Source organism: Hyperolius riggenbachi, chromosome 12 (assembly GCF_040937935.1).
Source record: "Hyperolius riggenbachi isolate aHypRig1 chromosome 12, aHypRig1.pri, whole genome shotgun sequence".
Classification (NCBI taxonomy): Eukaryota; Metazoa; Chordata; class Amphibia; order Anura; family Hyperoliidae; genus Hyperolius; species Hyperolius riggenbachi.
In genome coordinates this window covers 25300214-25327304 of record NC_090657.1, presented here as the reverse complement: position 1 = coordinate 25327304, position 27091 = coordinate 25300214, and the positions used below count along the sequence as shown (strand labels likewise).

At 46.0% G+C, this 27091-nt stretch overlaps 1 long non-coding RNA gene across 1 annotated transcript in view; it reads left to right on the top strand.

Annotated features, from left to right (window-relative positions):
• Positions 1 to 19824, top strand: part of LOC137541406 (uncharacterized) — a 1168812-nt gene extending 1148988 nt beyond the window's left edge. Inside the window, exon 9 of the long non-coding RNA XR_011025153.1 lies at positions 19595 to 19824. This is a non-coding gene — a long non-coding RNA (uncharacterized lncRNA). The remainder of the gene's footprint in view (positions 1 to 19594) is intronic.
• The last annotated feature ends 7267 nt before the right edge of the window (positions 19825 to 27091 follow it).

Genomic DNA, 27091 nt, shown 5'->3' with positions numbered 1-27091 from the left:
AATGGAAACCAACATCCTCCTCTAGTGGTAGACAGGTCATGTGTATGCTCGGTGTGTATTCGACCCCACAAGTGGGGCTTGCACTCTTTTGCAGGTAGGCACTAGTCTGTTTTTAAGTAGCGCTGCTCATTTCCTTGCTATGTACTAATGTAATTCGTTTTTGGTCAGCTGCTCCCACTTAACAGCCATGCTTTTGGTGTATATGCAGAGCTTCTGTTTGGGTTCAAGGTGCGTTTGTAGGTCCTGGGGGGGCTCAGCGCATCTCTGATGGAGGCCATTCGGAGGCGGCCTGGTGTTGCGCTGATCCACCTTTTGCGCAATTTTCAATTTTCGATTTTATTTGATTAGCCGCACCCAGGCTATGCATATACATAGGTTAGGATTTAGTTAGTGTTAGGCCCCTCCCATGGAGGATTGACTTCTTCGCAGTGGGAGGGACGAGTACTTAATAGGATGCATGCAAGCTGTTAATGGAAACCAACATCCTCCTCTAGTGGTAGACAGGTCATGTGTATGCTCGGTGTGTATTCGACCCCACAAGTGGGGCTTGCACTCTTTTGCAGGTAGGCACTAGTCTGTTTTTAAGTAGCGCTGCTCATTTCCTTGCTATGTACTAATGTAATTCGTTTTTGGTCAGCTGCTCCCACTTAACAGCCATGCTTTTGGTGTATATGCAGAGCTTCTGTTTGGGTTCAAGGTGCGTTTGTAGGTCCTGGGGGGGGGCTCAGCGCATCTCTGATGGAGGCCATTCGGAGGCGGCCTGGTGTTGCGCTGATCCACCTTTTGCGCAATTTTCAATTTTCGATTTTATTTGATTAGCCGCACCCAGGCTATGCATATACATAGGTTAGGATTTAGTTATTTTGCGGATCTGCTTGCGGTTTTTGGTGTGCACCAGCCCTTAGTGCTATAGAAGCGCTAAACGCAAACGCGGAAAAAATTGCCACGTGTGAATGGTGATTTTTTTTCGTGTTAATCGCCTGAGCAAAACGCTAGCAAAAGTGCTAGCGTTTTGTGTTTTGCAAGTGTGAATGGGCCCTGAGAGTTTGAGGGCTCAAACCCACTAGCAGCCTTTTCTAATCTCTAGTGATTTGAAAAATCTCTTACTAATGCAATGCTGTGGAGGATTTTTATGAAATCGCATCACTCAAGTGGGATCACACCCCATAGCATTACATTACCAAGAGTTTTTAAATCGCAAAGCGCTCAGAAAGTCGCTCCTAGTGGGTTTCTGGCCATAGGACTGGTGCACACCAATAGGTTCTGAGTGTTTTTAAAGAGACTCTGAAGCCTCACAAAATCTCCCTTTTTACTTACAAATCCTCTTGTGCGATATGGTACTAGCTGAAATGCCGCTATCCCGCAGCTGAACGAGTCCTCTTTGTCCCCCAAATCCCTGGGACAAAAATCCACGACTTTCTTGGTCGTGGATTTTGCTGCCCGAGAGGCAGGGCTTTCGGCTGTAACCCTGCCTCAATTGCGTCACTCTGCACGCGGATCTCCGCCTCCTCTCCGCCCCTCTCAGTGAAGGAAGACTGAGAGGGGCGGGGAGAGGCTGCGATCGGAGCAGATTGAAGCGCCTAGAGGCAGGGTTACAGCCGAAAGCCCTGCCTCTTGTAGGAAGCGATCCCGGATTTTGCCCCGGGGATTTGGGGGACAAAGAGGACTTGTTCAGCTGCGGGATAGCGGCGTTTCAGCTAGTACCATATGGCACAAGAGGATTTGTAAGTAAAAAGGGAGATTTTGTGAGGCTTCTGAGTCTCATTAAAAACGCTTGCGGTTTGGAAACCGCTTGGCTAATGTATTTGAATGGGATGCATGCCCTCCAACCGTCCCGTTTTCGTTGGGACTGTCCCGGGTTGGGGGGCCCCTCCCGCTATCCCGCTGCCACCCCCCGAAGTCCCGGGCTAGTCAGCCTCAGAGGTGACTGAAAGAAAAACCGATGCTCCAGCCGCGCAATGTGGGGAGTGGGGCTGCATCATTCCTCCCTCCCTCCTGCTCTCTGAAGCTGCCTGCTGTGTGGGCCCCTCGGGATGCACAGTTTCCGCAGCGGTGGTCACATACCTGTCCATGCGCTTGTACGGGACCTGGAACCTTTTTGTGTGCACTGGCCCCTAGTAGTACTGCGGAGATGCAGTAGCTGGCCCCAGGACTTGACGCCAATTGGCGTTAGGCGGTCCTGGGGGTGACACAGTCGTTAGGTAGTTTAAGCGATTTTGCCAGGGTTGTTAAGAGATTTGAGACTTTTCAAAGTGCTTTTGTAAGCGCTTTTGTTTGGCAACTAGTGTTTTTTTTTGTTTTTTGTTTTTGTTTTTTTAGACAATCAGGAAGTGAACTCTTTGACCTGGAACTGAATTACTTTAATGTACTTTGTGAGGAAAAGTGCTCACAAAATCGCTTAGCCAAGTGCTTTTTAAAGCGCTAAGCGATTTTCCTGTTTATTACTATGTTTATTACTGCTTTTCCTGGGACCCACTAAAGCACTTCTTTTTAGCGTTTTTGGAGCTCTGACAATCGCTGGCTAATATAAGCCTATGGTATTGAGCCCGCTGGAGAGATTGCGATTAGGGCTAATCGCAATTGCAGGGCATGATGCAGCATTTTGTGAGTGTTTGGGCTCAATGCAATACCTGAGAGCCCTTGTACATGTAATGCATTGCGTTTAGCTGCGTCTCATTGGCTCTATTCACAATCGTTTACTGCATGCGGTAAAAAGAAAAGTCTGAAAATTTCCGACGGAAATAAGACCATGTTTACAGTCACAAAGTTTTCCGCATTATTTTTCCACATTCAGCAGCCGCTGGAGAGATACGTAAAGGGCGCGCTTCTCTTGCAAAGTCTGGCCCAACTGGCTGACGTAACGGGACCCGCTACCGGAGCTGCCGTCAGCGGAGGACGGCGGCGCGGGAGTCATCCGAGCTTATGGGGCTGGAGGAAGCCCCAGCTCTTGTACACTTTACAGGACACCCGAAGCGAAAATAAACGAATGAAATAAACGATTGTATCTATCTTCCTTCTCCTACAAATGCCTTTCTAAGATATTCAACAGTTTTACGTTTTAACTGTTTTATTGTTTTTGCTCAATGACACATTCATTGAAGTATGCCAGAGCTAAAATTTATGAACTATTGACCCTTTTTATCTCTTTCCTGCTCTCAGAAGCCATTTTCTGCTAGGAAAGTGATTTATAGCTGGAATTTCTTATCAGTGAGGGTCACACTGTAATCACTTCCTGTCTAAGGCCCAGTGCACATCAAAACCGCTAGCAAATCCACAAAACACTAGCGGTTTTTGGTGCAGATTTCAGATATTTGGCCCAGTGCACACCGAGCGGATTTGGATGCGATCCGCCGGCCGCATCTGCCTGTTAATCCGCTTGGCTATTGTATTTCAATGGGCTGGTGCACACCGGCGGTTTGAGGTTTTTAGCAAACTACAAACGTGCAGCAGGAGGCACGTTTGCGGTTTGATAAAAAACTCAAACCGCTGGTGTGCACCAGCCCATTGAAATACAATAGCCAAGCGGATCGCATCCAAATCCGCTCGGTGTGCACTGGGCCTGAGGGCTCGTTTCCACTAGAGCGAATCTGCATGCGTTTCCTGCATGCAGATTCGCTCAACCAATACAAGTGGATGGCGCTGTTTCCACTTGTCAGGCATTCTGTGCGGCTCGCTATGCAGAAAAAATCTGCACAGCAGAGCCGTCAGAATTAGCACGCCGCACACCCGCACGCGAATCGTTGGTAATGTAACTAAATAGGAAAACCGCAAGCTCTTTAGTCTTGCGGTTTTCCCGGCGTTTTCGCATGCAATTTCGTCTAAAAACTCATGTCAATGCTTGCCGGCATTGACATGGTTAAAATCGCGTTGTTAAAACCGCGGGCGATTCCACGTTAAAATCCGCATGGAAACGTCAACGAATCCGCAACCGCATGCGGATTCGTTGACGGGGTTTCCGCGAGCAAATCGCGCCGCTCAAGTGGAAACGTACCCTCAGTCAGGACTGAGTCAGCCACTTACATACCTGATATTTAACTCTTTCAGGCAGAGAAAGAAAAAAAGGAACCAAGCATAGTTATTAGTGTGCTAGGCACTGTACATACCCATATCTATCCCATCATGTCACATGTCACCTCCGGTATCCTTTAACTACTGATTTTTTTTTTTTATCACTTGCAAGTACCTGGTCCTATTTTTTTGCTTCTCATTAAATTAAATGGAACCTAGAGCCTTCAGCGCTGTGTTTGCTGGTCTTTAAAACATTTATTTTGACTAATTTTTCCACATTTTTTTTCTGCATGTTTACCGCACAATTAACGACTGTTTTACTCTGTTTCTGAATGTTTCCACACTTTTTTTTACTACTTGGCTTGTTTCCACTGTTGCCACGCGATTTCGCCGGCATTCCGACGCTTGTAAAAACGCATGCGGATGCGTTTCCACATGCGTTTTTACCCGCGATTTCGCGTGCGATTTCGCATGGCAGGGTGCCATGCGAAATTAACCATGACACTGCCAGGGCAAAATAAAATTGTGTGCGTTTTTACTATTAAATACATTAGCGGCGATTCGCATGCATTCCACTCGCAGGCGAATTCGTTGGCTCTTTTGTGCGTTTTTTTTACCGCTGAAAAAAACGCACCTCTACAACGCTACAGTGGAAACAGGCCCATCCACTTGCATTACATGTGCGAATCCGCATGCATTGGATGCATGCGGATTCGCGATAGTGGGAACGAGCCCTAAGCCATCTACTCGCATGTGGAAAACATGCAGAAATTTTTTTGTGAATGCGGAAACAATGTGGAAACGTGCTGGTGGTAATTTTGTGGTGAAAAAAAAACCCTTTCCAGCATGTATGTTTGTGAATAGAGCCCATTGCGTCATATTTTAGCAAATGGGATGCAATGCATTAAGTGTAAAAGGGTCCTCATTCACCAGAAAACGCACCTCAAAATCGCTTACATTGGGCTCTATTCACAATGAGTTACTGCATGTACTTTAGGTAGTGATAAATACTGACCAAAATATCTCCATTTTGAAATTCACATTTTTTTTCTCCCTAAATTACCTCTTGCGTTAAAAGTGAGGTAATTACCTCAAAATATATCTCCAATTTGAGATTCTCAATTGAATAGTTGGTGTTAAGGATTTTTTTATCACCTACAAATGGTAGGTGATAATTTTCACTTCTCTGCTGTTGGCCTTTAAGCTTTGTCCACATTGGCAAACGCGGACGGCCGTGCGTTCGGAATGCAACGCGGACAAACGCATGCCATCCGCATTTGTATGCGTTGCGTGGTTTTGGGAAAAAATGCATGCAGGATGTGTTCCCGGACCGAACAGGTCCGGAACGTATGCAGTGTGAACATCTGATGCCGTGCGTGTCGGCCTCCTGCACGCGTTCCCGAAACGTGGATGGGAACACGTGCAGTGTGAACATCTGATGCCGTGCGTGTCGGCCTCCTGCACGCGTTCCCGAAACGTGGATGGGAACACGTGCAGTGTGAACATCTGATGCCGTGCATGTCGGCCTCCTGCACGCGTTCCCGAAACGTGGATGGGAACACGTGCAGTGTGAACATCTGATGCCGTGCGTGTCGGCCTCCTGCACGCGTTGCCGAAACGTGGATGGGAACACGTGCAGTGTGAACATCTGATGCCGTGCGTGTCGGCCTCCTGCACGCGTTCCCGAAACGTGGATGGGAACACGTGCAGTGTGAACATCTGATGCCGTGCGTGTCGGCCTCCTGCACGCGTTCCCGAAACGTGGATGGGAACACGTGCAGTGTGAACATCTGATGCCGTGCGTGTCGGCCTCCTGCACGCGTTCCCGAAACGTGGATGGGAACACGTGCAGTGTGAACATCTGATGCCGTGCGTGTCGGCCTCCTGCACGCGTTCCCGAAACGTGGATGGGAACACGTGCAGTGTGAACATCTGATGCCGTGCGTGTCGGCCTCCTGCACGCGTTCCCGAAACGTGGATGGGAACACGTGCAGTGTGAACATCTGATGCCGTGCGTGTCGGCCTCCTGCACGCGTTCCCGAAACGTGGATGGGAACACGTGCAGTGTGAACATCTGATGCCGTGCGTGTCGGCCTCCTGCACGCGTTCCCGAAACGTGGATGGGAACACGTGCAGTATGAACATCTGATGCCGTGCGTGTCGGCCTCCTGCACGCGTTCCCGAAACGTGGATGGGAACACGTGCAGTGTGAAAAGGGCCTTAGGGTGGAGCTTTGAGCTTGTTTTGCTTGAGGTTATGTCCATTGTACATAGAAGTAGGCAGAGAAGACGAGTGTGTCTAATCTTAAGGCGCACTTTCACACCTCATACAGTCTTTTAGATGATTTTATAGATACCGAGGAGGAAATTCCGCTCTGCTCTAAAAGATAAGCAACAGCATAATAACCTTTAAAGAAAAACATCTCTTTGTTACAGCTGATTCAAATCCAGCAAAAAATCTCCAGTGTGTGTACTTCCTGCTTTCATGGAAGCAGACATAAGGCTCTATTCATAAAACTTTACCGCAAGTTTTCTGCTCAAAACAGCTGATTTCCCGACCATTTAGCAAAGTGGGCATTCATAAAAGCTGTTCCCGCATGAAAATCTACAATCCCCCAGCAGAGCGAGAAATTTCCACCTTGTGCGGTGATTTTCTAGATTTATCTAGAAAAAAGTAACAAAATGTCCATTCATAAAGATTAGAGGAAGCGGTATGTGGACGGGAAATATCGCTTCCTCGGATGTAGCGAGAAGCCTGCAGATTACATACAAGTGAATGGGACAGACCTCCCAGAGAGAGCAGCGCACGGAGGGACTCTGCTGGCTGAAGTGTTTCCGCATGCCTTCCGACAGCTTACCGCTAGCCTTCAGCGGGAGATCTCCGCACTTGCATCGCAGCTGCCAACATTTTTATGAATGCCCACCCAGAAGTCTAAAATACCGATGTGGTATTTTCCCTCCACGAGTTTTTTCGCCACAAATTTTTTGATGAATAGAGCCCATAGGGTTAACATCCTGTGTGTACAAATTAGCTGCTCTGCTGAGGCAGCCAGCTGGCACAGCTGAGAGCTCAAATTACGGTTGCGATTATTCACAGATGAGGGGGAATTAGACAGGCTAAATTATATACATACAGGGTGCATTTCTATATGTTTTCCTTCTGTCCTGTGCAAGAGTTGAGGTCCCACTTTAAACGTGACAGGCTTTCTCTGTGTAATGGGTGGCAAGCATATGGGTTGCCCTACAGTGGTCAAAAAAGCTTTTTTCCCGTACATATTACTGACAGTTTTATCACCTGTTTTACTGCACTTTTATCAAAAATTTATCACACTTGGTACATTTTTTGTGAATACTCAAAAAAATCGGTAATTATCACTGGAGGTAATTTTTCACCTAAAAAAGAGTTACCACACAAGGGGTATCATTCATAAAAGAGCTGTCGGTAAGAAGAATCAATGCGGCAAAACACCGCTGCCGGTATTTTAGAGTTCTGGGTGGACATTCATAAAAAAGTGTTCAGGTGCGATAGCAGTGCGGAGAATCTCCGAACTAGGCTGGCGCTAGGCTTGCGGAAGCACAGGAAGCAGCCGAGTTGATACATTTCTCCGTGTTCCACTCTACTGCAGCTGCCTGGGAGGTCTGCGTCTCCATTAACTTACATTGGTATCGCCACATCAGAGGGAGCGGTACTTCCCGACCTCACACCGCTTGCGGTAATCTTTATGAATTACCATTTTGTTAATTTATTTTTTTATTTATTTATTTATTTATCACTCTGCTCGGTAGTGTCAGCTTTTCATGCGGAAAGAGGCTTTATGAATGCCGAACTTGCTAAGTGTTCGGTAAAGTCAGCTGTGTTAAGCATGCGGAAATGCTTTATGAATGATAGCCATGGTTTTGTGAATAGAGCCCAAAGTGCTAGCGATTGCGGTAGAGCTTTGTGACTTGTAGGGGGTTCCGGCCTTATGACTCACACCTGTGTATGCAGGCAAAGCCACTAATACCACCTGCTCTTGCTCCATCTCCACTGATGAGACCACCTGTTCTTATTCCATCTCTATAGTTTGAAGCAGGAAGGAATGCACTGCTGAGGGGTTTATTATACATGAATAGTTAAGGATTTGTAGAGCTGTATAGCCCCCACTCCCACAGCTGCTTCTGTTTATATGATCCAGTATCTGTGCCATCCCTGGATGTGCTTAACTGTAAGTTATTTTAAAGATCTACCTTTTTTTGTTTGGAGATGTTTGTGGCTGAACATCACATATGGAAAGATAAAAGCTGGGTGGCCAAAGCTAAGATTCCTAAACCTGTGTGCTCCCCTGCATGATGACTGAATCACATTCATCCTTTAGGGCTCGTTCCCACTATCGCGAATCTGCATGCGTCCAACGCATGCAGATCCGCACATGTAATGCAAGTGGATGGGCCTGTTTCCACTGTAGCGTTGTTGAGGTGCGTTTTTTTCAGCGGTAAAAAAACGCACAAAAGAGCCAACGAATTCGCCTGCGTCGGGAATCCGTGCGAATCGCCGCTAATGTATTTAATAGTAAAAATGCATCGGTTTGTTACATGCGTTTTTACCCGCGATTTCGCGTGCGATTTCGCACCTTTTTCAATTTTATTTAGCCCTGGCAGTGTCATGGTTAATTTCGCATGGCACCCTGCCATGCGAAATCGCACGAGAAATCGCGGGTAAAAACGCATGCGGAAACGCATCCGCATGCGTTTTTACAAGCGTCGGAATGCGGCCGAAATCGCGTCGCAACAGTGGAAACAAGCCCTTAGTGTTTTCTACCATTGTGTTGTGCTATGGGTAGCTATTGACATGCATTTATAATTAGGAGGCAAAGTCTGGCTAGAAGCATGAAAATCAGCTTTGCATGTATGAGTTCTGGATGTGTTCATGTTGAATTAGATGGAGTTACTGCCTGTGACCGCTCACAGATGGAGGTACAGATGTGCCTGAAACCAACTCAGGGCAATGAAAACCCTGCAGTTGTTTTGTCGGCTCAGACAAAAACATGAATAAACATTTGAAGTATTCTAGCTTTCACAAAATTTACATGCTGAACACATTTCACAGAAACCTGCGTTGATAAGGGCAGGGGTGCAGCTAGGCCCAGGCAAGCCAAGCGGCCACTTGGGGCCTCACCCACAGCTGGGGCCTCCCCTGCTGCCAGTCAGCCCTATCTGTGACTTATACGGCCGTCACTGTCCCGTCACTCACACACAGACCTCAGATCAGCGACAATATGAATAGAGGGGAGAGGTGCATTGACCATGGAGTACACTTCAGATACAGAAGTGAGGTAATGGGGAACGGAAAAAAAGGGCGCAGGCAGCTAGTGGACAAAAAGGGCGCAGCCATTCACTCCTATAATAACGTTTAATGGGCGCCGAGCAGGAAAAAAGGGCGCCAGAGATAAATAACGCTTTATAAATGGCGCCCGGAGCTTTTTAATGTTTTATAACTGTGTTTGTGAGGATTTACGTTTAGAAAATGCACCCGTGACAAATAACGTTTATAAAAATAATAAACATATTTATCCTATTTATGCCTTCCTGTTTGTAAAACATTATTATTCACAAAATAAAGCAATCAGTGCATAACGTAAATTGCAATATATTTTTACAGTCACTATTTGTAAAACATTATTATCCACATAATAAAGCGAACACTAAGGGGGGTGGTTAGGGTTAGGCACCACCAGGGGGGTCTTAGGTTTAGGCACCACCAGGGGGGTCTTAGGTTTAGGCACCACCAGGGGGGTCTTAGGTTTAGGCACCACAAGAGGGGGTCTTAGGTTTAGGCACCACCTGGGGGGGTCTTAGCTTCAGGCACCACCAGTGGGGTCTTAGGTTTAGGCACCACCAGTGGGGTCTTAGGTTTAGGCACCACCAGTGGGGTCTTAGGTTTAGGCACCACCAGTGGGGTCTTAGGTTTAGGCACCACCAGTGGGGTCTTAGGTTTAGGCACCACCAGTGGGGTCTTAGGTTTAGGCACCACCAGGGGGTCTTAGGTTTAGGCACCACCAGGGGGTCTTAGGTTTAGGCACCACCAGGGGGTCTTAAGGCTCATACACACATCAGACTATAGTCTTTGGAAAATGAAAGATCACAGACCAATCTTACCACCCTTCATGTAGTATGAGAGCCATACTCTACACAGTCTTTTCTATGGAGCTGAACTCCACATCAGAAAAAAATCTTTGCAAGATGCTTCACACACAAATGCTGTACAGACACAAAAGATCAGTATCTGCAAAAGATCTGTTCCTGCCAAAAATCCATTCCTGCAAATTGCAATGATAGTCTATGAGATCTGCAGATCATCATACACACATGATTTAACTGACATTCATCTGCAGATCAAGCAATCATCCGCAGATCTGAAAATCCATCCTGGTGGATCTGATCTGCAGATGAATGTCAGTTAAATCATGTGTGTATGAGGCTCTGCAGATCTCATAGACTATCATTGCAATTTGCAGGAATGGATTTTTGGCAGGAACAGATCTTTTGCAGATACTGATCTTTTGTGTCTGTACAGCATCTGTGTGTGCAGCATCTTGCAAAGATGTCTGTCTGATGGGGAGTTCAGCTCCATAGAATAGACTGTGTAGGTATGGCTCTCATACTACATGGAAGGGGGTAAAATTGGTCTGTGATCTTTCATTTTCAAAAGACCATGGTCTGATGTGTGTATGTGGCCTTAGGTTTAGGCATCACCAGGAGGGGTCTTAGGTTTAGGCATCACCAGGGGGGGGTCTTATGTTTAGGCACCACCAGGGGGTTGTTAGGTTTAGGCACCACCAGGGGAGTCTTAGGTTTAGGCACCACCAGGGGGTCTTAGGTTTAGGCACCACCAGGGGGGGTCTTAGGTTTAGGCACCACCAGGGGGGGTCTTAGGTTTAGGCACCTCCAGGGGGGGTCTTAGGTGTAGGCACCACCAGGGGGGTCTTAGGTGTAGGCAGCACCAGGGGGGTCTTAGGTTTAGGCACCACCAGGGGGGTCTTAGGTTTAGGCACCACCAAGGGGGTCTAGGGGTTAGGGATAGGTACAGGGAGGGTTCTGTGTGAGAGTAGGGTTAGGTATAGTTTTAGTAACATTGTAGTAATACTTACAAATGTTTTACGAACGTGTGTATATGTGTATATATATATATATATATATATATATATATATATATATATATATATATATATATATATATATATATATATATATATATATATATATATATATATATATATATATATCATCGTTATAAACAATATTTTCTGATTTTATTATAAGAAGAAACCATACATTAAGGTTAATCACAATAATATACAATTCTAACGATTAAACATATATTATAGGTTTTTTAATAAACGTTATTTTAAGTTTCACGTTTGAAACAGAGAAGATTAACGTTTTCACTATTGCCGATTTCATACACATTATTTAATGATTTATACATTTGTAAAACATTATTTGTACAATAAATACAAAACAATATTATCGTTTACACCCCGCGCCCTTTTTTCCCGACGCCCTTTTTGTACGTACGCGAGGTAATGTGCTGTGCGATTACTATGAACTGCTCTCCTCTTTTTGGGTCACTGCCGATCTGCTGCTGTGTGAGTTTTGGAGTTAGGGAGCAAGAAGGATGCTATGAACCTCCACTGACACCAATGCCCTAATGTAAGGGGGGGGGGGGGGGGGACTTTGGCTACCTATAGGGTGGCTACTTTTACTGGGGGGGGGGGGCAACTTTGGTTACCTGTTGTAATGGGAGAAGGGACCTCTGACAAAGGTGGGAGGGCCACAAATTATGTATCGTTTGGGGCCCACAAAAACTTTAGCAGCACCCCTCGATAAGGGTGTCTGTTTAAAATGGAGCAGGGTAGAGATAGTAGAATATCAGTAAACTTACCAATATTTTACTACTTCATTCACAAAGTAAAATATTGCACCCTACCCTGTGGTGGGTGACGCATTGTGTAAATTTTTACGCATTCCCGCTAGTGCAGGAACATTAACACATACAATTTTACGTGTTACTGGTTCAATGCGTAGAAATTTACGCATTGAACCAGTAACGCGTAAAAATGTATGTGTTAATGTTCCTGCACTAGCGGGAATGCGTAAAAATGTACACAATGCGGCCCGCCGACCTCCGAGGTCGGCAAGCTGCCAGCGGGGGACTGGAGCAGCAATGAGTGACTACGAGGGCACAGGATGGCTGCATGGGGCTGGTGGAAGCCCCAGGTAAGTGAAACTCATTTTTTAATTTTGCTTGGACCTTTAAAGCGTACCGTAGATGGGTCCCCTTAAAAAATGTACACACACCTAGGGCTTTTTCCAGCCCCCTCCAGCCTGATCGCTCCCTCGTCGTTCTCAGTCGCCTTCCCCTTCGCCCACAACTGGCCCTGAAAAATCCTCCAGTCGTCACAAGCGCAGTCCGGCCAGGCTCGCTCTCCCGTCTTGCTCCCATCGGCAGGAATGTTCTGCGCCTGCACAGTACTACTACGCAGACTCAAAACCCTCCAGGCTACATGAATGTGGCGGGAGCATGTACGGCCAGGCTGTGCATGCACAGTTGGCCCCGGACCGGATGACTTTCCAGGGCCAGTTGGGGAAGAACGGGGAGTCAGAAGAGGACAGCGTGGGAGCAATCAGGCCGGAGGGGGCTGAAGGAAGCCCCAGGTATGTATATTTTATGGGGGCCCTATCTCAGGGTCACTTTAACCACTTGACGACTGCAGTGCTAACCCCCCTAACGACCAGAGGGGTCCGATTGCTGTGGCCGTGGTTTTTTTTTTCTTCTTTCCCTCCAAGCCTCTATGGGACTCTCTCTCCCTCCCTCCTCCCTCCCCTCCGTAATCTTTATGGAAAGATAAAGAGGAGGAGGCACTAATTGTTGCAAAGAAGGTACCTTTAATCCAGGGTGGTAGGATACATCGGGATGGAGTGGGGGTGAAGGAGGCCTGACAGCTGTTTCGCTTAAAAAGCTTCCTCAGAGGCCAATAGAAGTTCCTTCTATTGGCCTCTGAGGAAGCTTTTTAAGCGAAACAGCTGTCAGGCCTCCTTCACCCCCACTCCATCCCGATGTATCCTACCACCCTGGATTAAAGGTACCTTCTTTGCAACAATTAGTGCCTCCTCCTCTTTATCTTCACATATGCATGCTTGCCTCCGGAGTGCACAATTGAGAATATGAAGTACGTAATCCGGTGAAGTCACATACCCTTTGGTGGACATCTAGTGCCAGGCTTTTTCTTTCCATTTGCATGGTAATCTTTATGGAACAGGACGGCAATCCGTCCTGTTCCGCCTCTCATAGGCATCAGCCTATGAGAAGACGGCGCTCCCCGGCTGTCACAGGAGCCCTAGTGGTCTGACCGCACTTAGCCTTCTAAACGGTGCCAGCGCACAGATCGTGCGAACTCTGGTCGCAGTCAATGCGCAGGAACCGTTAAGAATTAGCCGCAGACAACCCAGAAGGGGGCCTGTGAGACACGAGTAATTACAACGTACACACGATTCCACGGTATCTGCCACCACCACTGGTATGGGCCAGTGGACCCGATTTACTGACTGACTAGTCCTGCGAATAAAACGGTTAAACCCACGGTATTCTGTCTAGCCAACAACAAACAAACAGTAGCGTATCTTCAGAGACCCGGGATCAGTTCTGTGTGTGCTGATAAGCAGGGTAGCGGACAGTGAATGACTTGGAGAAAGTCGTTTATTCACGCAATATAAATAATTAATATATACAGACAATTATTAAAATCAACAATTATTAAAACAGTAATAGCCAGTATCAAAAATAAAAGAAGGGAGAAAAATACTTAGTTCCTGGAAAGATGTCCTTTTTGTGGGAAAAATCAGAGTTCTGGGTTTCAATCAAAGTTCAGAGTTCAGATCAGGTGGATGCCAGCATATCCTCAAGCTAGCAGCATAAAAAAAGCTTTATTCCATTGGGCTTCATGCAAAAATGCTAGGCATACATGTCCATATAAAATTGATCCTACCCGATACTTAGATGGCTGTGGGGTGAGGTGGGAGCGGTGGGGGTCGCGACCCCCACCGCTCCCACCTCACCCCACAGCCATCTAAGTATCGGGTAGGATCAATTTTATATGGACATGTATGCCTAGCATTTTTGCATGAAGCCTAATGGAATAAAGCTTTTTTATGCTGTTAATACTGCATGTGCCAACTGCTTCCCTACTGTTTGCTACATTAGAAATTGCTGTCGTTTCTCAGTTTGAGCACGCAACTAACAGCTGTACCCGATACTAATTCCTCAACACCTCATACTTACCTCTATGCATGCTTCCTGACCATCTGCAGTGCCGGTTTCTTTACTCTACTTGCTACACATATCCTCAAGCTGGCACCGATGAGTTCAAGATGTTTTCAGGGTGGAGGACCCTGAGTTTGGCTCCTCTGCCATTCTTATGCCCCTGATTCAGTAGGAGGGAGTGAGGGCGGGCCCACACACCCCCTTAGAACATGAGATGAGTCCTCCCCTTGTCCTGGGGGACCAAAAATCATGCCTTAACCATATATGGGCTCTATCTCACAGAACCGTACAGGTCAGGGCAGATTTACTAATCTTTTCAGGTCTGCCTCGATGTACCCAGCAGCCTGATACCAAACATGAGGGGTGGGACCCCTGTGGTATCATTAGGACACTGTTGAACTGCCTAACGGGCAGTCTTTACCTCAGAAGGTTCTGAAATGTTCTCAGAACCAACGCCAGACCGGGCCCTACATGCTCTGTTAGTTTGGAGGGTCTGCCAGCCTGGCAACACAGAAAATATGATACATATAGCCGTTTATGGAATATGATCTACATTTGGGATTGATAGCAGGTCATTCCCAGGCAAAGGCTCTTTGAAGTTTGGGGCAGCTAGCTAGGTGTCAGCTCCCCTGCTGGCTTTTCTCCCAACTAGATTGCTTCTGTCATGGTCTATACCTGATGGATGGGCCATCAGCACAGCTTGAAGCCAGGGACTCTCTGGGCCCAGGCTCATTAGCATATCAAAAGAGCCATCCAGCAGTTGGGCTGGTGCTATCTCTCTGCTGGGAAAAAGACTTCAGCTGCCCCTACACACTCAACCCAGATTGTATCGATTTGAAGCGCAATCGATGCAGAGAATCGAGTGCGATCGCTTTTCTTCACGGGCGGTTACAGGACGCGCCTGCGGCCCCGCAACCGTCCGTGACACCGGCCAATCAGAGGCCGGGAATCACCGATCTCGTACAGACCTGCCGGGGACCGCAGCGATGTACAGTTGTAAACAAAGGGGATTACTCCATTCCGTGAAGTAGCAGGGAAACATCGTGCATGCGCGCGACCGTAAACTGGGAAACTGCAGCCCCAGGACTTGACGCCCATCGGCGTTAGTCGGTCCCCAGAAGGTTGAACACTCCACCTGGTAGCTAACCTTGACCCCGCCGCCAGGTCAGATCCTATTTAAAAAGATGCCTGCAATTATGACTACTCGTCACTTTATGCTGTTGCAGCATCGAAAAGCGCTTTTCTAAGCACTTTTGCTGAACGATTCATTTTTTCACTTCCTGACTTCAGTCGGGAAGTGAACTCTTTGACCCAGAAATGAATAAATACAATCTATTTATTCATAAAAGAGCTCAGTAAATCGCTATACAAAGTGCTTTTTCAAGCGCTTTGCAATTTCCCTAAGCCTTCCATTGAGCCAAAGTGCTCAGAAAATGGTACATGTAGCTCGTTTGCAATTTCAAAGAAAAATCGAAACGCTCAAGTGTGAACACTCTCATAGAAAAACATTGCACAAGTGCTTTTAGGGTGATTTCTAAAATCGCCAGCGCTTAAAAAAACGGAAACGCTCATAGTGTAAACGAGCCCTACACGTTATCCAGTGGTGCCGACTACTCTACGGGTATATTGGCCTCAGGGTGCAGAGACCATTGCTGTGGCACACTATGTTTCTCTGGTTAGTTTTGGGTACAGTTTGTTTGCAGAATAATTCTGCGTGTCCGCTCACTGCCCAAACAATTCTATGGGCCTGTTCACTGTACTGCATTATTCTAACACGCTGCATGCAGCCATTGTATTAAAGTCTATGTCCAGTCTCCATTGCCATTCACGCTCATTATAATGTGTGCGTTATGAAACTGACTATTATGAATCCAGAGTTTCTCTTTGTATCCATTCCAAACACTGCATAGTGGAAGCTTGTCAAGAAGGATCCTTCATCAAGGACTAGAAAGCAACCTGGTTTTCTAATGCTCTTCTAAGGATGAGTTCATTCATAAGGCTCAACACACACCATACAATCTTGGTTGTTCAATCTTACCACTTTCATGTAGTATAAGAGCTTATCCAATCAAGCATTCAAGGTATTTTCAATCTGTTGGCCCTTATACTACAAAAATTTGGTAAATCTGTACAACCAAGATTGTATGGTGTGTGTTGAGCTTAAGAGAAAACGTACAGCTTTCCGGAAAGGAGGCCAGCAGACAAACAGACATATAAACAAATTCTGTGTTATTGATGAGATCCATTTACATGTCTGTTTTAAACATATCCGTTGGCTCCATTCCGGAAAAAGAATGAAAGTCCCGAGCTGCATGATATTTACAGACATTGCATGGACTCTGCAGATGCCAGCGGAAACCATGACAAACCATTGGGAACAGACAATGGCTTCAATTCATCAAAGGGTGTTCGATAACAAAACCCCAGTCCTTAAAATACCGCATTCGGTATTTTACACTTCACTGTGCTAATTCATCAATATTTTCCCATGTGCGGTAGAGGTTCGTTAAGTTACCGAACTACTAGGCTTCAATTCATCAAAGGCTGTTCGATAACAGCAGAGTGGTGCAGAGCAGCTTGGAATGTCTCTGTGTTGTTACAAGCTGATAACAATAGAAGGCATCCAGACATCCCTTTACATGTAAACGTGTTATAGTTACTGTTACTTGTACTGCCTCTGCAGCTCTGAATCTGTCCATCAGTCTTTCTTAACATTTTATTTATTTGCCACAACGTAGATGAACTTCCTGGAGACATTACAAATGCCATGCTTGGTGATTTCACCACCAGCATCTTTGCATTATCAAACAGGGCCTGAAAGGGTTACACCACCGAAGGGAATCTGGGGATATATTTTGACCCGTTCTCTCTGCTCACTGCCTGGGGGGTCTGAAAGCTTGTGTGGAGAAGCCTGTGTGACCTATCAGCGGCACTTGCAGGAGAACAGGGGCTGTTTCTATTGGCTGCCTGCTCCTGCTAATCATGAAAACATTCACACAGAAGGCTTTCGAAGCCTGTAACGACAGGGGAGAGCTTGAGATAAACACCGAATGTGTTAGCGAATGTGGGAACCTTGATGAATTAACATTTGTTGAGCACATGTCAGTAATTTATCTCATTGCTGTGTCATTTCAGCTTCTCATTCGGTAACAGCTTTGATGAATTAACATTTTCTAAAGTGCTCCCTTAAGTCAGCTGTTTTTAGCATTACCGAATGCGGTAATGCTTGATGAATTGAAGCCATTGTCCGCTCTAAGTAGCTTGTTTACTGTATAGGTTTCTTTGCTTTTTCTGTTCTCTTGCACATTCTGTCACCTTCTTTTCTCTTGTTACTTTCCACTTTCATCTGTCACCTTCTCAGTGCCGCTTCAGCTGTCACCGGGAACAAGGACTGCTTGGATCCACCACCCCCACCGAGACAAGTGCCGACATCCTGATGGGAGCCCCAGCAAAAGCATACTAAACAGCTTAAGCACCCCACTGGATTGAAACAAATCAATGGGAATACCTCTTCTCTAGGGAGGATTGTTGTTAGTCTGCCATTCAGTGGACCAATGAGAATCCTTCCTGGGGAGAATTGACTTGCGTTACTTGCCAAACACTGTGCACGTCTGCATGCAAAAGATTGCTTTCAGGATCCACATCTGCACAATGTAGTTAATACCACAACGTGGGCAGAGCCTAGGGAAAAAACAGCATACTGTCAGTTGTTTTTGCACACACAAAAAATAACATTAAATGGAAACCCCATGCAAATAATTTGCAATGTAAACCTTAAATGTATTACTGCATTTGTTATTGCACTGTTCTGCATTACTTCTTGTAATCTTTCTACAAAAACAATACAATTTTACTGCTAAAAAAAATGGAAACCCCATTGATTTTCCATGAGCTGTTAGATCTAATGCATTACTGTGAGGAAAAACACTGAGGCCATGACCAGTGGTAAGTTGTATTACACATCCTGCAGAAGCAGGATCACAATGGTGGGGACGAGTGGCGTTATGCGTGTTGGTGTGATGCTTACAGTATGCACTGTTAACGTGTGCATTATACGGTACCACGCTGCATGCTGACAGATTCCACCGTACTGCTAACATGCTGATTCAAACATACATTTGCATTGCGTAGTCCGATGTAACACACCACTGTAAACGTAGCCTGATAGCTGCATCTTGTGAAAAATAGAAGTTTGTGATTTAGAATACAAGTTAAGTTATTATTATTAATTTATAAAGTGCCAACATATTCCATGGCACTGTACAACGTAAGAAGCAAACATGGGGTACATAATACAGAGAATGCTGCACACCAATATACAAGATACATAATTAGTGACAAAATACAAACAATGATACAGCATACAGAATACAAAATACAGAAGTGGTAATGACAGTGATAAAAGTAACATGATGAATAAAATGTATAATGATTTCCAAGACACAAAAGGGGGAGAGAGCCCTGCCTTGCGAGCTTACAATCTAAAGGGAATGAGGGGAAAAAAAAGAGGGATGGGTAGTATACGATAAAATATATAGAGGCAGTGTGTTTAAGGCCCTGTTCAGACTATGTGCGTTCCTAGCCGCTTTTACAGAACGCATACGGGCAGACTTTGCGCATAGAAATGGCTACTAATGTTTTCTAATGGCCTCGTCCACATGTATGCGTATGAGACGCACACGTTTCTCATCCGCATTGCTGCACACAGTTCTGTGCATCACGCACAGAAACGGACACAATGATAGTCTATGGACACGTATCAAAAACACGTACTATTGCGTTTTAGCGTACGTTTCCCTCTGCGTTTCCCATTGTTTCCTGTGTGACACACTTCCATTCAGCATGCAAAAACACAAGAAAAACGCATATAAACGCATGCATTTTTCAACTTGCGTTTTCTTTGTTTTCTTTGCGTTCTGCAAACGCTGACAGTATGAACAGGGCCTAAGGATACCTAGTAGGAGTGCAATTTGGTCTTAGGACAAAGGGAAGTGGCCTAAGGTAGCGCATATGCTTGTCGGAGCAAATTTGTTTTTATCCAGAACTATCAAAATTTTGTCACGTAACGTTGACTAAAACTAATTTTAAAGCACAGTTTTGGCTTTTAACTGACGGTAATTTCAGATTCTTACCAATTGTCTTACTTTGGTACACAGGCTATTTACAACTGATAAAAGTAATTCCAAAGACCCGTACCCACGCTGTGATTTTTGCTGTGATTTTTGCTGTGATTGTTGCTGCAATGTGCGACTTTTTTTTTAATCAACAATTGTTTTTGCAATTTTAGGGCATGGGTACGCTTGCACGACTAGAAGAGTGATATTTTGTCATGCGCGGCAATTACAGCCATCAAAGTGGATGACCTCGTAGAAATCCTGGCAACTCCTGCGCAAAGTCCTGCGATCGTTTTAACTCTCATTCACACCCATTGAGCGCCATCACATGTACCCGCAGTAGGAAGGTCGATCAGGGAACACTTGTCCATCAGTTTGTTTTGCCATGGGTTCCCCGATCCATCTCCTGGTGAGTATGTACCCTTACAGTTTCTATTTTGTGGTCCTGGAAGAGATTTGACACAGTGGAGTGAACTGATGGTGAGAGGAAAAAAATAGCATTTGTGAACCGTAACCGTGCAGTTCATTCTGTAAGGAGTTATCAATATGCCTATCATCGGACATTGTCATAAAGCAATAAAAGAAAATGACTTTGGAGGTAAAGGACATATTTACGATCACAGTGACTTGGCAGCACAAAGATTATCAGACCTGCACACATACAGTATATATTCAGGTGTGTCAATAGATAACATGGTTAGCATTGGTTGACTATCCCATAGTTCACTTCGTCAGCAGTTTGCCTGAACTAATCTCAATATTTAGATTTGGGTGCTGAATTTGAAACCCACTGAAATCATGAGGAGCACAAGGGGGTAAAAAGGCACCCAGATCTGAATAAAACTAGGTTAAAATCACTAAAAACATAAATAATGAGGTTGCTTACCTCAACAACGACTGTCTCGTGGGACAAGAAAGTTATTTAGCGCAGGCAACATGTTTTGTGGGTCCAAGCCCACTTCCTCAATCCAATACAAGTGCCAGTGATACAGCAGGCCAGTAGCATCGAGCGCTCAATGCTTTCTGTGATTTTTACCGCAAGTTTAATGAAAGTGAATGGGAGCAATTTTTAAAAATGCTAATCAATCTCAAAATGCTCAGAAAAGCACTTCTAGTGTGAATAGTGGACACTGCAAAATGCAGCCACAAAAGTAAGATGTAGCCTCTGATGTCCATTCCTCAATTTTTAATCGTCTATGGAACTGCCCTGGGTGCAGCGGCCTCCTGATTATGACCCCCTCCCCCCAATTAAAAAAAGCGTATATATTTTAGCTTCAGCAAAAGCATCACTGCCTACTATCTTTATTCCTTTTTGTCTCCAGGGCCAGAGCTACCATAGGAAAAAATGGGCAATTGCCCCAGAGCCTGCAGGGGCCCCCAAGTTGTCCCTCCTCCATCTTAACTGTTGCTCCCCAGGGACTCTGCAGAGTCTGTTAAGTTGGGAGGTGATTGGGGGAGGGTCAGCAGCCAGCTCAGGGGCCCTGGAGGGAAATTAAGCTGCAACAAAGGGCCTCTAATGACGCTTTTTGGTCGGGGGGTGTCTGTTGGAGGGCCCCCAGGATAATTTTGCCCTAGGGCTCAATTGTTACTTGAACCGGCCCTGTTTGTCTCCATATAAAATACTGAGCATTACCTGAGGCCAGTATGCTTCTGCCCTCTTTCCATTAGCATAGGACCGGTCACCAGTAGGAGCTTTGCGAATATGCTCTACCTAAAGAGGTGTAGAAAGAGACATGTGCAAAAGGGTGTTCATTCTCAGGCTAGGTACCTTCTATTGCTAGCAGATGGCAACACAGGTAACGCTTACTATATTACATTGGGGCCCTGTGGCTTTCAAGCTGAAAGGCAGTGATCTTAGTCAACAGCCAATCCACAAATGTGTTTTTGGTCTTAGCTTATTGGCACTATAGAAATCCAATAAATAATAATAATATATAGACAGGCGTATCTGAGCTCAACACTCAAGCAAGCAACATTCTCTCTCTAAGCTTTCACCTTATTCCTTTCTCCAGGTTATCGTGAGAGTAGAAAATGATCTTCCAGCAAATACATTTATCTTTCTTGTAGATTTACATACAGCCTTTAGCATAACAGACACTTATGAAATGTTGTAAAGAGAGGACACTATGATGCAATTTTTTTAAAGTTATTATAATGAACAATCAAATATACAACATAAACAGAAGACAAATCAAAATGAAATGAATATAGGTGCAAGTAAATCTGCACAGTTAAGGATTTTGTAGGGATGTGACCCACACTTTGCATCATTAACCAACTAAACCAACTAGATGCTAATGATTACCAGTATAGCAAATAGGTTAAAACCTAATCTTCAAGTCCAAATAGTGTGTTGGAGGAAGGAAACTGGGTGATTGTTTATTGACAAGTTGAGGGCGTTGAACATAGTTCAATGTAAAAATGATTTGCAAAGTGACACATCCAGTGTGCTGCTTGTGTGATGATGTCATTGTGTGCATCACGCTTGGAACAGCTGACAGTGGCAGGTTGTCTTGGCGCTCCCAACCAACCTTCTGCCTAAATGAGGATGGGGCAGAAACCGAGTTAGTGTATGTTTTGGGACAGGATGAAGGGCTGTGTACATCATTTCAAAGGACGAGACTGCTGAGTGACCCTTCTTTGTTGAGGGAATACCAGGTCGGCAGCTGTGGTGAAGAAGATAAGGCATTTTGTTTGTGTTGTGTAGCAGAGGTTGCATCCACATCAGGGCGGCCAACCAGGGGACCTACTTCAACTGCTGTAGTAGCTCTTTATTGGTGCCATGGTGCTAATAATTACTTCTTTTTGTGCAGTGAATAGTGGTGATCTCCTTCTCTGCTTACACCTCCCTGTCCTTGGCAGATTTGGTTCTTCATATTAAGCGTTGTGTACAGTGCTTGAGGAGGCCCAATGTAAAACTTGCACTGAGGCTCATAACTCCTTAGCTATGCCACAGATTTATTTTCATCTAAGATTTTAAGACATACTTTATAATGATGCTTTTTTAAACTTACAACTGTGGATCGAGGAGTGCTGAGTAAATAAGGCACATAAATGTTCACTTTCGGTGTTTATAGAGGCTCTGTGTTCCATAGCAGAAGTTTTGCCACTTTCGGGCTGGGACCCTCTAGCCTTGTTTTGGCAGGGCTTGTGATCGCCGGTGATTGGCAAAGTACTTAGCCAGTGCGGATCCCGATGCTGGTGGTCCCACAAGCAGCATAGTGATTGCATCAGTGGCTTTATTTGCCAAATCACGAACACTCTGGGAAATTGCAGTACTTCATGATTTAGGAAAGCGCTTTGGTCCCCAGCTTCATCCAGTACAGTTAAGATGGTAGATTGGATGCAAACGATCTATGGGACCTCATAGCAAATAAATCAGAGGAAATATAGAAGTGTCCCAAAGATGCCTTTAAATAGAATCTGAACTGAAAATTAAAAGCCAAAATAAACATATCATACTTACCTCCTGTGTAGTCTACTCATCAATCTTTTTCTCCTCTCCTGCATCCTGTTTGTCCACTGTGATCAATAGAATTCTATGTCCTCCATTTTGAAAATGGCCAGTACCCCATAACAGCTTACTGGTCAGCATACTGTTAGGCTGCTTTCACAGTGGGACGTTACAGGCGCACGTTAGAGCAGCCTGTAACGCAGCCCACCGCACAGTAATGAAAAATCAATGGGCTGTTCACAGTGCCCACGTTGTGTTACATTGTAACGCTTCACGTTATTTCAAAGTGCTATATGCTGTGCGTTCTACGCGGCTAAGCCGCGTTAGACTGCTTGCACATGCTCAGTAGTATTGGAGGAGGAGGTCTGTGCAGCGATTGGCTGGCGGGAACACGTGATGCTGCATGCATCCAAGAGTACGCATCACGGCATCACAGGACGTATGAAGAGCCGCTTAACGCGGCTCGATCTGACGTCCAGCTTCTACCACACGTTGCGTTAGGTGCACGTTATGCGACCTTAACGTAGCATCTAACGCAACGTCTTAGTGTGAAAGTAGCCTTAAACTGTAATATTGCCTACTTCAGCCATAGGGAAACATGGACATTACCTTGCCTTGCACATTCAGTTATAACTGACAATAGTTGATATATAACTGACAGCAACTGGTGTATTTCAGTTCAGACAAAATATTGTAAGAACTGGAAGGGATCACTGTAAAAAAAAATGGTGAGCCTCTGAGAGGAACTGCCTGTGAGGTAAGTGTGTAATATTCATTTGCAGCTGCATCATGTGTTTATTTTAAATAATTTTACTCAGTTCAGGTTTCCTTTAAGTGATGGCACAGATAATTTGACTAGGCTGGCAGTTTGGGGAAGCATAAAAGTATTCATTTATTAAAAAGCAGATACTCCTGGTAAGCTGCAATTCCTGAGTCATGCTTCAGTAGCACTGGTCCACTTATCGGAGTCTTTACTTTTTGTAAAGTTGCATTGTGCAAGGCAAATTAGAGCAGTGTTGCTTTTTAGTTCAAGTCATTTTTCTATACTTGACCTTGAGTGTTTAGATAAGAACTGGGTGGGTGGTGGTTTGGATATCTCAATAAAATATGTCATATCCTGGGAATACAGTTCTGTGTGTTATTCTACAAACTTGTGTAATGTTAAAGATAACAGTTTAATGCTTTTGGGTTTGTTGAAAGTGTATGTTCAGTTGTGAAATGTTTTAAATGTTTAAAGTAAAATAAAAAAAATGCTGTACAGAATTTTTCTTTAATCTAAACTCCAGTCCAGACAGATATTTAAAAACAAAACAAAACATAAGTCAGTAATTCTTCATAAATCATTCTATGTATTTTAGATCAGGCTACTGTATGCTGTTAGAGGAAACATGAGATAAAAGAAAGACAAGCATTGATACTTGGGCCTTTCTCCAGCCCCCTGTAGGCCATGGGCACCCTTATCTTACTCCCGGGCCACTCAGTTGTCCCGCATTCAGCTCCAGTAGTTGCTCAATACCGTATATGCCAGGCCCTTGCCGCACTCCTGTGGCCTGGAGCTTTCTGCGCCTGTGCAACTGCGCAAGCACAGAATACTCCCTACCACAGAGTGGAACACAACCAGGGGAGGACTGGGACCTTTTGGCCTGGGGGGGAACAACACAAACTAGAGGCCCGTTTCACGGTATCCCCAGCCCAAAGCCATATCTTTCTTGTGTGCAAATCTTCAAATTGTGATGACTAACAGCCCCAGCCACACACACACACACTATGTACCTGATGCCTAACCCCATTTCTCCGCACAATCTACCTGTCTGTGTCTGATGCCTAACCTTAAAGGAGTTATCAGGCTTTTTTTTAATGAAAATAAGTGCTACTATCCCAGGGCTCGTCCAGCCCCAAGCTCCCAGCATGTCCCTCACCGCAGCTCTGCAGTCAGCTGTTCGCTGCCTCTGCCTCCCAGCCCCCTCCAACTACCTGTTTGACAGTGCCTAACTGCCTGCCTCCCCCCTCCCCTGCCGCCAATCACACCACAAGAAGAAAAAACGTTCCCCCTCAGGCCAGGGTCAGAATGGGGATGATTATCACACAAAAAAAAACCTCAGAGGGCACTGGCCTGGGCAGAGAATTGAATTTGACAGCAGTAGCAGGCAGGCAGCAAAGTGTGAGTAACTCAGTGACAAGAAGGGAGATGAAGTACAGAAACAAAATGTATAAAAATCACCTTCTCCTCTGGCAACCTGGACCCGACCTCCTCTATCCTCCTGTCTCCTCAGTCCTACACCACCTCCTCCTCCACAGCAGCAAACAGCTATAGGTGGCATCTCCGACTCCCAGCCCCCAGAGTGTCCGACTCCTCCAGCCAGGACAGCCAGCCAGCCACTCGTAGCCGCAGCTCCAGGCCTCCAGCCCCCCCAGCACAGAAAGCTGAAGAGTGAGACAGCTCACTCCGATGACACCTCAGGCACAGCAGCACAGGGGAGGACTGTGTCCGACTCCTCCAGCCAGCCACTCGTAGCCACAGCTCCAGGCCCCCAGCCCCCCAGCACAGAAAGCTGAAGAGTTAGACAGCTCACTCCGATGACACCGCAGGCACAGCAGCACGTTGCGGGCGGCAATGGCTCCAGGCGGGGGGCGGAGTCAAGCAGGGTCAACCCACCGGCCCGGAGAGGACCTAAGCTATTTGTGTCCTTGTGCCGCTCACATCCACCGCAGGCTCAGCCACGCACAAGGGCACACCACGGCCGGCCTCCTCAGCCCCTTCTTTGATTGGATACTTCAACTTGCCGGGAAATATCGCGCGAGGTTGCGATCCCCACTGCGAACCTGTCACCTGTGGTATGTCTGCGGCCGCTGTGTATAGCAGCGGCCGGCCCTAATTACTTAAGATTCGGGCGGCCCGGGGGGCAATTGCCCCCCGTCCCCCTGGGCCAGTCCTTCCCTGAACACAACTGAGCCTGGGCGACTAAGCCATTTAGGGAATTTACTGGGTCACACTGCAGGACAGTCATTCTCCCTGGGATTCCAGGAAACCCTAGCATTCCATGAGACCCTCTCAGGGGTTCTGCATCCTTTTTGCCACTTCTGTTGGAATAAAAAGTCCTGATTTCCCATTTTCACGCTTCCTCACTCCTCTATTGATGCAACCAGTGGATTGATCTAATCTAAGGCCTCCTATTAGGCTAGGTAAGTGACCGTCATGCAGTTTAAACAGAAGGCATTGGGTGAGAGCGGAAATTGTGTCGGAGACAAGATGCTGGTGTGATGGCAAGTGAAGCAAAGTAAAGTGATGAGTAGAGATGGCCCAAAAAGTTCGCCGGTGAGCACAATTCAGCGAAGATCGTGTATTCGCGCTCGCTGCGAGCGGTGCTATTCAACCCGCCCCCATATATCATCATTGGACTCAACTTTGACCCCTTACATCACAGTCAGCAGGCACATGGCAGCCAATCAGCCTGCACTCTCTCACGGACCCACTTGCCCCTTATAAAAACGCTGCAGTGCCCGCCACGTTCCTATCTGTCTTCGGCTGGAATAGTGAGAGGAAGGGACACAGCTTGCTGGAGATAGGGAAAGCGTTAGCTAGGCTTGTTTATTTTGATATCTATGGAAGAAATGGAGCGCACTATAGTGCATTACCTATGTGGTTTTTATTAGTGATATAAATATTCTACTCACAAGAGTTAGATAAAATAGCGCTTCTCAGCGGTGAAGCCAACCGCTTATACTCCCAGGCAGGGCGGCAGCAACGCACTGTGGCCAGCAGCGCGAGTCCCGGTGGCTGGGGAAAGCCGTCTCGCTGTCGGGGTAGGCGTGGCTATAGCTCAGTATGTGTGCAGCGTCATTACGCGTTTCGGCGCTCTGCGCCTTCGTCAGATCGGCGAAGGCGCAGAGCGCCGAAACGCGTAAGGACGCTGCATGCCTACTGAGCTATAGCCCCACTGTGTGGAGCGGCACAGCGCATTTGCCTTAAAAGCTAAGAAGATTTGCAACTGTGTATGTGTGACTGCAGCCTCCAGGGAGGAGCGCAAGAACGTTTTTTGCTTGTTTATTTTGATCGTCACTAGCTGATTGCTGTTTAATCACCCCAAACAGCCCTTCTGAGGGCTACTTCATCCTTTTGTTATTTTTGTTTGTTTTGTGTGTGTGTGTGTGTGTGTGTGTGTGTGTGTGTATACCTCCCAACTTTTTGAGATGAGAAAGAGGGATACTTAAGCCA